The sequence below is a fragment of the Rattus norvegicus genome, chromosome 12 (assembly GCF_036323735.1).
Source record: "Rattus norvegicus strain BN/NHsdMcwi chromosome 12, GRCr8, whole genome shotgun sequence".
Classification (NCBI taxonomy): Eukaryota; Metazoa; Chordata; class Mammalia; order Rodentia; family Muridae; genus Rattus; species Rattus norvegicus.
Window position 1 is genome coordinate 24,187,336 of NC_086030.1, and position 12,713 is coordinate 24,200,048.

Genomic DNA, 12,713 nt, shown 5'->3' on the forward strand with positions numbered 1-12,713 from the left:
TATATCATGGAAAGTACTCACTGTTATCACTTCTAAGAGACAGAGAGGGAACTGAACCATCCCACAGCTCCCAGTTCCCAAATCCCATGGGGGAGAGAACTGAATTCCCAGAAGTGCAAACAATCCTGACACCTCGGGAGAGACCACCACTTCTGTCCACATCTGCCCACTTCTGCCCACTTCTGCCCACTTCTTCCCACATTCCCGGCCCAAGAGGAAACTGCATAGTGCCTCTGGATTCAGGAAGATAGAAGCAATCAGCAGCGGGAACCAGCTGGTTTCTGGCTGCGCCAGGAACTGAACTTAAGTGGTACCACAGCTCCCTGCACCCAAATCCTGTGGAGGACAGAGCTGGACACTCAGAAGTGTGGACACTCCTGAGAACCAAGAGTCAATAAAACGTTTCTGCCCACATTCCTGACCCAAGAGGAAATTGCCTGGTGCCATCTGTGCCCTGTGGTCACAGGGATCTAGGAGCAGTCAGGGACAGGACCCTTCTGGTTTCTGCCTGTGCCAAGAACTGAATTGAAGTGATCCTACCGCCCCCTGTACCCAAGTCCCATGAGGGAGAGGGAGATGAACTCCCAGAGTGCAGACAATCCTGAGACCTCAGGAGAGTCTGACACTCCTGCCCACTTCTGCCCAATTCTTCACACATTCCCAGCCCAAGAGGGAACTTCATAGTGCCTCCGGATACAGGAAGATAGGAGCATCCAGCAGCAGGAAACGACTGGTTTCTGGCTGCATCTGGAAATGAACTGAACCAGTACCACAACTCCCTGCACCCAAATCCCGTGGAGGAGAAAGCTGGACACTCAGAAGCGCAGACACTCCTGAGAACCCAGAGTTGACAAATACTTTATGCCCACATTCCTGACCCAAGAGGAAATAGCCTAGTTCCATCTGTGACCAATGGTCACAGGGACTGAGGAGCAGTAAGGGTCAGGACACTTCCTGTTTCTACCTGTCCTGAGAGCTGAAAGCCAGTCACCAGGAGTGCCTACACACTTGAGAGAAGAGCTCTCTGTTCCCAGATCTGGCTTAAAGAAAACAGATCTACAAAAGTGCTGGGACACAGGCCAACAGGAGGGCCAAGACACTTTCAGAATCAGCAAGACAAATCAACACCAGAGACAACCACATGGCAAGAGGGAAGCACAGGAACATAAGCAACGGAAACCAAGGCTACCTCACATAATCATAGCCCAGTTCTCCCACCAAAGCAAAAACTGGATATCCAAACACATCAGAAAAGCAATATTCAGATTTAAAATTATGTTTTATGATGATAATGGAGGACTTTAATAAGGACATAAATAACTCCCTTAAAGAAATACAGGACAACACAAGTAAACAAGTAGAAGCCCTTAAAGACGAAACACAAAAATCCCTTTAAAAATCCCTTAAAGAATTACAGGAAAACACAACCAAACAGATGAAGGATATGGACAAAACCATCCAGGATTCAAAAATGGAAATAGAAACAATAAAAAAAGCACAAAGGGAGACAACTCTGCAGATAGAAAACCTAGGGAAGAGATCAGGAATCATAGATGCAAGCATCACCAACAGAATACAAGAGATAGAGGAGAGAATCTCGGGGGCAGAATATACCATAGAAAACATCAACACAACCATCAAAGATATTGTAAAAGGCAAAAAGCTCCTAACACAAAACATCCAAGAAATCCATAATAAGATCAAACCTAAGGATAATAAGTATGGAAGAGAGTGAAAACTCCCAACTTAAATATCTTCATCAACATTATAGAAGAAATTATTATAGTTTGGGTATGTTGTGCCTTCATTTTCATTAAATTGTAAAACATTAATTTCTTTCTTTATTTCTTTCTTGACCAAGTTATCATTGAGTAGTGAGTGCATTGTTCATCTTTCATGTGTATGTGGGCTTTCTGTTGTTTTGTTGTTATTGGAGACTTATCTTAGTCCATGGTGATCTGATAAAAAGCATGGTAGTATTTCAACCTTCTTGTTTCTGTTGAGGTCTGTTTATTTACCGATTTTATGGTCAATTCTGGAGAAAATACCATGGAGTGCTGAGAAAAAGGAATATTCTTTTGTTTTAGGATGAAAAGTTCTATACAGATGTTATATCCATTTGTTTCAGGACTTCTTAGTTTTTCTGTATATCTGTTTAGTTTCTGTTTCCATGAATTGTTCATTGATGAAAGTGGGCTGTTGAAGTCTCCCACTCTAATTGTGTAAGGTGCAATGTATGCTTTGAGCTTTTGTAAGGTTTCTTTTATGAATGGAGGTGTCATTGCATTTGGGGCATATATATTCAGAATTGAGAGTTCATCTTGGTGCATTTTTCCTTTGATGAAGTGTTCTTCTTTATATTTTTTGATAACTTTTGGTTGAAGGTTGATTTTATTCCTTGTTAGAATGGCTACTCCACCTTTTTTCTTGGGACAACTTGCTTGGAAATTTGTTTTCTTTCCTTTTCATCTGAGGTAGTGTCTGTCACCAAGGTGTGTTTCCTGTATGCAGCAAAATGCTGTGTCCTCTTTGTGTATCCAGTCTGATATTCTATGTCTTTTATTGGGGAACTGAGTCCATTGATGTTTATAGATATTAGGGACCAATGAGCGCTATTTCCTATTATTTTTGATGTTTTTGGGTATCTTCTTTTGGGTTAATGAAAAAAAGATAACGTTCACGCTTTTACTGGTGTGCAGTTTCCCTCCTTGTATTGGGATTTTCCACCTGTTATCATTTGTTGAGCTGGATTTGTGGAAAGATATTGTGTAAATTTGGTTTTGTCTATCTTCATTTCTCTATGTATGTTAATTGAGAGTTTTGGTGGATACACTAGCCTGGGCTGGCATTTGTGTTCTTTTAGGGTTTCCATGATATCTGTCCAGGATCTTCTGGCTTTCATAGTCTCTGTTGAAAAGTCTAGTGTAATTCTGATAGGTCTGCCTTTAAAAGTTACTTGCCCTTTTAACCTTACTGTTTGTAATACTCTTTGTTTTGTTCATTTGGTGTTTTGACTCTTATGTGACAGGAGGTATTTCTTTTCTGATCCAATCTATTTGGAGTTCTGTAGGCTTCTTGTATTTTTGCGGGCATCTCTTTCTTTAGATTAGGGACATTTTCTTCCATAATTTTGTTGAAGATATTTATTTGCCTTTGAACTTGGAATCTTTTCTCTCCTCTTTTTTTTTTAATGGGGGAACATGTACTTTTTTATTGGACTTTTTTAAAGAAACGAACTCTCTTCATTAACCATATCCTGAACTTGATAATCCCCCTATCTCATCTGTTGTGGTTACCTTCCTTTTTCATTCACATTTTAGCCTCTCTAAGAGTAGAAAGTCATTTATCCTTTTTATTACTTTACAATTATAATTAACAATACTTTTAACACTTTACAAAATGAAAGCTAATCATGCAACCCTTTGTGCCCTACATAAAACTAAATATGTCACAATCCACAGGTAAATGGCAATTATGTTTGCCACTTGTATCTATGTACATTTTTTATTTTTTTCCATCTTTATTAAATTGGGTATTTCTTATTTACATTTCAAATGTGATTCCCCTTCCCAGTTTCCAGGCCAACATCCCCCTTCCCTTCCCCCTCCCCCTCCCCTTCTATATGGGTGTTCCCCTCCCCATCCTCCCCCCTATCGCCCTCCCCACAACAATCATGTTCAGTAGGGGTTCAGTCTTGGCAGGACCAAGGGTTTCCCCTTCCACTGGTGCCCTTACAAGGCCATTCATTGCTACCTATGCAATTGGAGTCAAGGGTCAGTCCATGTATAGTCTTTGGGTAGTGGCTTTGTCCCTGGAAGCTCTGGTTGGTTGGCATTGTTGTTCATATAGCTCTCTTCTATACCATTATCCTTACATTTTATCTTCTCATTGTGTCCTAGATTTTCTGGATGTTTTGGGATAGAAGTTTTTTCATTTTACATTTACTCTGATGGTTGTGTCACTGGTTTCTATGACATCTTCTGCCCCGGAGATTCTCTCTTCTATCACTTATATTTTGTTGGTAATGCTTGCTTGCATCTATAACTCCTGATCTCTTTCCTTGGTTTTCAGTCTCCAGGTTTGTCTCCCTTTGTGATTTCTTTATTGTTTCTAGTTCCATTTTTAGATCATGGATGGTTTTATTCAATTCCTTCACCTGTTTGATTGATTTTTGTGTTTCTTCCTTAAGGGTTTCTACCCGTTTCCCTGTGTTGTCCTATATTTCTTTTTTTTAATAACTTGAGTATTTCTTATTTACATTTCAATAGTTTTAGCTATCCTGGGTTTTTTGTTATTCCAGATGAATTTGCAAATTGTTCTGTCTAACTCTTTGAAGAATTGGATTGGTATTTTGATAGGGATTGCATTGAATCTGTAGATCGCTTTTGGTAAAATGGCCATTTTTACTATATTAATCCTGCCAATTCATGAGCATGGGAGATCTTTCCATCTTCTGAGGTCTTCTTCAGTTTCTTTCTTCAGAGGCTTGAAGTTCTTATTCTACAGATCTTTTTACTTGCTTGGTTAAAGTCACACCGAGGTACTTTATATTATTTGGGACTATTATGAAGGGTGTCATTTCCCTAATTTCTTTCTCAGCTTGTTTCTCTTTGTGTAGAGGAAGGCTACTGATTTATTTGAGTTAATTTTATACCCAGCCACTTTGCTGAAGTTGTTTATCAGCTTTAGTAGTTGTCCTATATTTCTTTAAGGGAGTTATTTATGTCTGTCTTAAAGGCCTCTAACATCATCATGAGTTGTGACCTCAAATGAAAACCTTGCTTTTCTCGTATGTTGAGGTATCCACGGCTTGTTGTCGTGGAGGGACTAGGTTCTGATGGTGTCAAGTGTCCTTGATTTCTGTTGCTTAGGTTCCTGCACTTGAGTCTCACCATCTGGTTTACTTGTCTCTGGAGTTAACTTGTCTTGCTGTCTCTGAAAGTGGCTCCCCCTCCTTTAAACCTGTGTGTCAGCACTCCTGAAGACTGGCTTTCTCCCATCGGGAGCTGGGTACAAAAAACTGTGGGACCAGGTCAGCACTGGGCACAGGCAGAAACTGGAAGGGAACTGTTCAAGAATGCTCCTCAGTTCCTGTGTCCTGAGGCCTCCAGGTGGGTTCCCCTTGGACCAGGAATGTGAGTAGAAGTGAAGGTCTCACCTGTGCTCTCAGGAGTATCAACACTTCTGGAAGACCATCTTTCTCCCAGTGGGATCTAGATTTGTTTTAGAATAAATTTCCTACTCCTCACATGACTTCCCAGAAAGATGTTCTCCCTCTCCAAGATGTATCAAAACTCAATCAAATTTAATGTCTCTCCTAAAACTTCTTGTGTGCCTCTCTACATTGTGTGCTCTCTTGTGTGCTCTTTGTGACATTCTCTCGGGAATTTTTCTATATCCATTTCCTGTAACCTGGTGGATTTTCCTCCTCTTGACCTAGCTTTAACTTCATTTACTCTTGTTCATGGTAAGAAGATTTACAGAAGTGTAGTGGACATATTATAACACTTGATTATTTATAAAACTGCCAGAACTATACAATTAGAAAAAGAAAGAATTTTTCACAAGGGGTGCTGACTTAACTGTATGTCTACATTTAGAAGAAGGCAAATAGATACATATTTATCACCCTACACAAAACTCGAGTTCAAGTGGATCAAATGTCTCAACATAAAACCTGATACACTAAATCTAATAAATCAGAAATTAGTGAGCCTTGAACTCATTGGTACAGGAGAAATCTTCCTAAGCAGAATACATATGGTCCAGGCACAAAAATCAATAATTAATAAATAGGACCTTGGGTCGGGGATTTAGCTCAGTGGTAGAGCATTTGCCTAGCAAATGCAAGGCCCTGGGTTCAGTCCTCAGCTCCAAAAATAAATAAATAAATAAATAAATAAATAAATAAATAAATAAATAAAACCTCATGAAACTGACTGCTTCTGTAAGCCAGAGGACACCAAAATAGGACAAAACAACAGCCTACAGATTGAATGAAGAACTTTACCAACTCTTCATCTAAGAGAGGGTTAATATCCAAAATATATAAAGAACTCAAATTTAGAAACATGAAATAATCCAAATATAAAATGGAATATAGAGGTAAACAGAAAATTCTCAGCAGAGGAAGATCGAATGGATAAGAAACACTTAAAGAAATGCTTAGCATCCCTACTCATCAGTGAAATGCAAAGTGAAACAACTCTGAGATTCTGCCTCACACACATCAGAATGGATAAAATAAAAAACTCAAGTGACAACAATTTCTGGCAAGGATGTGTAGCAAGAAAAATACACCTCCATTGCTGGCAGGAGTACAAACTTGTGGAAATCAATTTGGTAGTATTTCAGAAAATTGGCAATAATTCTACTTCAAGACCAGACTTCTGCTCCTATGCATATACACAAAAGGTGCTCTACCACCCCATAAGGATACTTGCTTAACTATGTTCGTAGCAGCTTTCTTCACAATAACCACAAACTGTAAACAACACCAGATTTCCCTCAACTCGAGAAAGGATAAATAATATATGGCTGATTTGTACAATGGTGTACTACTCAACTGTTAAAATGAAGTTACAACATACCCAAGCTTATGGGACACAATGGAAGCTGTGCTAAGAGGAAAACTCATAGCTCTGAATGCCTGCAGAAAGAAACAGGAGAGAGCATATATCAGCAGCTTGACAGCACACCTAAAAGATCTAGAACAAAAAGAAGTATATACACCCAGGAGGAGTAGATGGCAGGAAATTACCAAGCTCATAGCTGAAATCGAACATGTAGAAACAAAAAGGACTATACAAAGAAACAACAGAACCAAAAGCTGGTTTTTTGAGAAAATCAACAAGATAGATAAACCCTTAGCCAGACTAAGCAGAGGACACAGAGAGTGTGTCCAAATTAACAAATCAGAAATGAAAAGGGACACATACCCACAGAATCAGAGGAAATTCAAAAAATCATCACCTCCTACTACAAAAGCCTATATTCAACAAAACTTGAAAATCTGCATGAAATGGACAATTTACTAGACAGATACCAGGTACCAAAGTTAAATCAGGAAGAGATAAACAATTTAAACAACCCCATAACTACTAAAGAAATAGAAGCAGTAATTAAAGGTCTCCCAACAAAAAAGAGCCCAGGTCCAGATGGGTTCAGTGCAGAATTCTATCAGACCTTCATAGGAGAACTCATACCAATATTATCCAAACTTTTCCACAAAATTGAAACATATGGAGTGCTACCAAATTCCTTCTATGAAGCCACAATTACTCTTATACCTAAACCACACAAAGACCCAATAAAGAAAGAGAACTTCAGACCAATCTCCCTTATAAATATCGATGCAAAAATACTCAATAAAATTTTGGCAAACCGAATCAAAGAGCACATCAAATCAATCATCCAACATTGTGAAGTAATCTTCATCCCAGGCATGCAGGGATGCTTTAATATATGGAAAATCATCAACGTAATCCACTATATAAACAAACTGAAAGATAAAAACCACATGAACATTTCATTAGATGCTGAGAAAGCATTCTACAAAATTCAACACCCCTTCATGATAAAAGTCCTGAAAAGAATAAGAATTCAAGGCCCATACCTAAACACAGTAAAAGCTATATACAGCGAACCAGTAGCTAACATTAAACTGAATGGAGAGAAACTTGAAGCAATCCCACTAAAATCAGGGACTAGACAAGGCTGCCCACTCTCTCCCTACTTACTTAATATAGTTCTTGAAATTCTAGCCAGAGCAATCAGACAACAAAAGGACATCAAGGGGATACAGATTGGAAAAGAAGAAGGCAAAATATCACTATTTGCAGATGATATGATAGTATATTTAAGTGATCCCGAAAGTTCCACCAGAGAACTACTAAACCTGATAATAAAAAAAAACCTTCAGCAAAGTGGCTGGGTATAAAATTAACTCAAATAAATCTCTACACAAAAGAGAAACCAGCCGAGAAAGAAATTAGGGAAATGACACCCTTCATAATAGTCCCAAATAAAGGGGTTGGGGATTTAGCTCAGTGGTAGAGCGCTTGCCTAGGAAGCGCAAGACCCTGGGTTCGGTCCCCAGCTCCGAAAAAAAAGAACCAAAAGAAAAAAAAAACACCAAAACACATAATAGTCCCAAATAGTATAAAATACCTCAGTGTGACGTTAACCAAGCAAGTAAAAGATCTATACAATAAGAACGTCAAGCTGTGTTTACTGGAAGTCCCACACCCGCGGATCCCGGCCCGCAGCAGCTCTCTGCTCCCAAACCCCGTGGGAGAGAGACCTCACCGCCTGATCAGGTGGGCACTCCTGAGGCTGCAGAGCGGAGGAGACCACCAACACTGCCCACCCCTGCCCACATCCCTGGCCCAAGAGGCAACTGTATAAGGCCTCTGGGTTCCCGTAGGGGAGGGCCCAGGAGCGGCAGGATCCCTGCGCCTGAGACACCACCAGAACCTGAAGGAAACAGACGGGATAAACAGTTCTCTGCACCCAAATCCCGTGGGAGGGAGAGCTAAACCTTCAGAGAGGCGGACACGCCTGGGAAACCAGAAGAGACTGCACTCTGTGCACATCCAGACGCCAGAGGAAAACACCAAACGCTTAGGACTTAGGCAGTACCCCACGAGCAAACTTGAGCCTTGGAACCACAGATAGGACCAACTTTTCCCCTGCAAGAAACCTGCCTGGTGAACTCAAGACACAGGCCCACAGGAACAGCTGAAGACCTGTAGAGAGGAAAAACTACACGCCCGAAAGCAGAACACTCTGTCCCCATAACTGGCTGAAAGAAAACAGGAAAACAGGTCTACAGCACTCCTGACACACAGGCTTATAGGACAGTCTAGCCACGGTCAGAAATAGCAGAACAAAGTAACACTAGAGATAATCTGATGGCGAGAGGCAAGCGCAGGAACCCAAGCAACAGAAACCAAGACTACATGGCATCATCGGAGCCCAACTCTCCCACCAAAGCAAACACTGAATATCCAAACACACCAGAAAAGCAAGATCTAGTTTCAAAATCATATTTGATCATGATGCTGGAGGACTTCAAGAAAGACATAAAGAACTCCCTTAGAGAACAAGTAGAAGCCTACAGAGAGGAATCGCAAAAATCCCTGAAAGAATTCCAGGAAAACACAATCAAACAGTTGAAGGAATTAAAAATGGAAATAGAAGCAATCAAGAAAGAACACATGGAAACAACCCTGGACATAGAAAATCAAAAGAAAAGACAAGGAGCTGTAGATACAAGCTTCACCAACAGAATACAAGAGATGGAAGAGAGAATCTCGGGAGCAGAAGATTCCATAGAAATCATTGACTCAACTGTCAAAGATAATGTAAAGCGGAAAAAGCTACTGGTCCAAAACATACAGGAAATCCAGGACTCAATGAGAAGATCAAACCTAAGGATAATAGGTATAGAAGAGAGTGAAGACTCCCAGCTCAAAGGACCAGTAAATATCTTCAACAAAATCATAGAAGAAAACTTCCCTAACCTAAAAAAAGAGATACCCATAGGCATACAAGAAGCCTACAGAACTCCAAATACATTGGACCAGAAAAGAAACACCTCCCGTCACATAATTGTCAAAACACCAAACGCACAAAATAAAGAAAGAATATTAAAAGCAGTAAGGGAAAAAGGTCAAGTAACATATAAAGGCAGACCTATCAGAATCACACCAGACTTTTCACCAGAAACTATGAAGGCCAGAAGATCCTGGACTGATGTCATACAGACCCTAAGAGAACACAAATGCCAGCCCAGGTTACTGTATCCTGCAAAACTCTCAATTAACATAGATGGAGAAACCAAGATATTCCATGACAAAACCAAATTTACACAATATCTTTCTACAAATCCAGCACTACAAAGGATAATAAAGGGTAAAGCCCAACATAAGGAGGCAAGCTATACCCTAGAAGAAGCAAGAAACTAATCGTCTTGGCAACAAAACAAGGAGAATGAAAGCACACAAACATAACCTCACATCCAAATATGAATATAACAGGAAGCAATAATCACTATTCCTTAATCTCTCTCAATATCAATGGCCTCAACTCCCCAATAAAAAGACATAGATTAACAAACTGGATACGCAATGAGGACCCTGCATTCTGCTGCCTACAGGAAACACACCTCAGAGACAAAGGCAGACACTACCTCAGAGTGAAAGGCTGGAAAACAACTTTCCAAGCAAATGGTCAGAAGAAGCAAGCTGGAGTAGCCATTCTAATATCAAATAAAATCAATTTTCAATTAAAAGTCATCAAAAAAGATAAGGAAGGACACTTCATATTCATCAAAGGAAAAATCCACCAAGATGAACTCTCAATCCTCATCTTCGGTTGGTTTATATACAAGTGTGCAATTTCTAGGCTTGAAAGTAAAATGATGCTATCTGGCGCTGGATAGAGGAGCCTTATTTTTTATTATGGCAGCTTGCTATTTTTGTAATATGGTGATTTGGTTGAACACATTAAAGTACAGTAGTAACTGATCTCCCCCTCTTCCTGGATGAGTGAGGAGATGATTAAATGTTGATGTCAGCATCCATGAGCATATTCAGATGAGCTTCTGCTTCTGTTGAAAAGGATGCTGTGTTTGATTGTGGTCCGAAGCTTTGAAGCACTACTTGGCATCTCCTTCCTTGGAGGTCTCACTGTTTAAACATAACAGATTTGATAGCTTGTTGGTAAGGTGAGGTCCAGCTTGTCTCCACTAGGTCATCTTCATGTGAATCCGGTGGTTATATGGTTTTGTTCTAGGGATATTTCATTTTTTTAATAACGGTTTTAGCTGACATTCATGGAGAGAATGAATCCTTAGAAGTGTGCCACTAGTGAAAGGAAATCCTGTCTAGAGTATGTTTCTTTACAAAGCTGTGTCACACCATCCTTTGGGCCCTCTGCTGGAAAAGTAGAATCAAGTCTCAAATAATGCCTTTTAAATTGTATCCTCTAGTATTATAGATGTAGGACAGTACTGTATCATACCTCTGTGGATGTAAAATAGCTTGTACCTGCTTTATGATACGTAGTAGTGACCGTGCTTTATCAGAGCTGTTTTTAATGATGTTGCTCAGAATGTTTTCTTTCCAGATGATGATTGAGAAGCTAATTTAAAAAAAAATGGTGCCAGGTACCACAAGAGTAACAGAACTGTGCTGTTTTCTTGGGTTTTGTTTTTTTACTTTTTTTTTTAATGGAGTGTGCTGGATGTCTCTACAGTTTTGTTCAGATGACTGCAGAACCTGGAAAAGCTGTTGCTGCTGTTGATGCATAACACACTGCTATTATTGGTCTTTTTATATAAATATAAATATATATATACAGATATATAATTTGAATTTTTTGAAACTTTACCTGTGCTGTCAACTTTTGAAAAAAGTATCCCCGTTTACTGTGTTGAGTTGGCACTGTACAGAAATTAACAGCCATATTGGTCTAGAAATGTTGAACTTAAGTTTTTTTCCATTTGTACAGGGGTAACACACTGTATTAAATATGTAAGGTCTTATATACGTGGGTTTGATTACAAAAACTAATAAAGTATTCTCTAAATAAAAAAAAAAAGAACGTCAAGCCTCTGAAGTAAGAAACTGAAGAAGAGCCTAGAAGATGGAAAGATCTCCCATGCTCATGGATTGGCAAGATTAATATAGTAAAAATGGCCATTTTACCAAAAGCGATCTACAGATTCAATGCAATCCCCATCAAAATACCAATCCAATTCTTCAGAGAGTTAGACAGAACAATTTGCAAATTCATCTGGAATAACAAAAAACCCAGGAGAACTAAAACTATCCTCAACAATAAAAGGACTTCAGGGGGAATCACTATCCCTGAACTCAAGCAGTATTACAGAGCAATAGTGATAAAAACTGCATGGTATTGGTACAGAGACAGAAAGATAGATCAATGGAATAGAAATGAAGACCCAGAATTGAACCCACACACCTATGGTGACTTGATTTTTGACAAAGGAGCCAAAACCATCCAATGGAAAAAAAGATAGCATTTTCAGCAAATGGTGCTGGTTCAACTGGAGGACAACATGTAGAAGAATGCAGATCGGTCCATGCTTATCTCCCTGTACAAAGCTTAAGTCGAAGTGGATCAAGGACCTCCACATCAAACCAGATACACTCAAACTAATAGAAGAAAAAATGGCGAAGCATCTCGAACACATGGGTACTGGAGAAAATTTCCTGAACAAAACACCAATGGCTTATGCTCTAAGATCAGGAATCGACAAATGGGATCTCATAAAACTGCAAAGCTTCTGTAATTCAAAGGAAACTGTGGTTAGGACAAAACACAACCAACAGATTGGGAAAAGATCTTTACCAATCCTACAACAGATAGAGGGCTTATATTCAAAATATACAAAGAACACAAGAAGTTAGACCACAGGGAGAGAAATAACCCTACTTAAAAATGGGGTGCAGAGCTGAACAAAGAATTCACAGGTGAGGAATGCTGAATGGCTGAGAAACACCTAAAGAAATGTTCAGGGATTGGGGATTTAGCTCAGTGGTAGAGCGCTTGCCTAGGAAGCACAAGGCCCTGGGTTCAGTCCCCAGCTCCGAAAAAAAAAGAACCAAAAAAAAAAAAAAAGAAATGTTCAACATCTTTAGTCATAAGGGAAATGCAAATCAACACAACCCTAAGATTTCACCTCA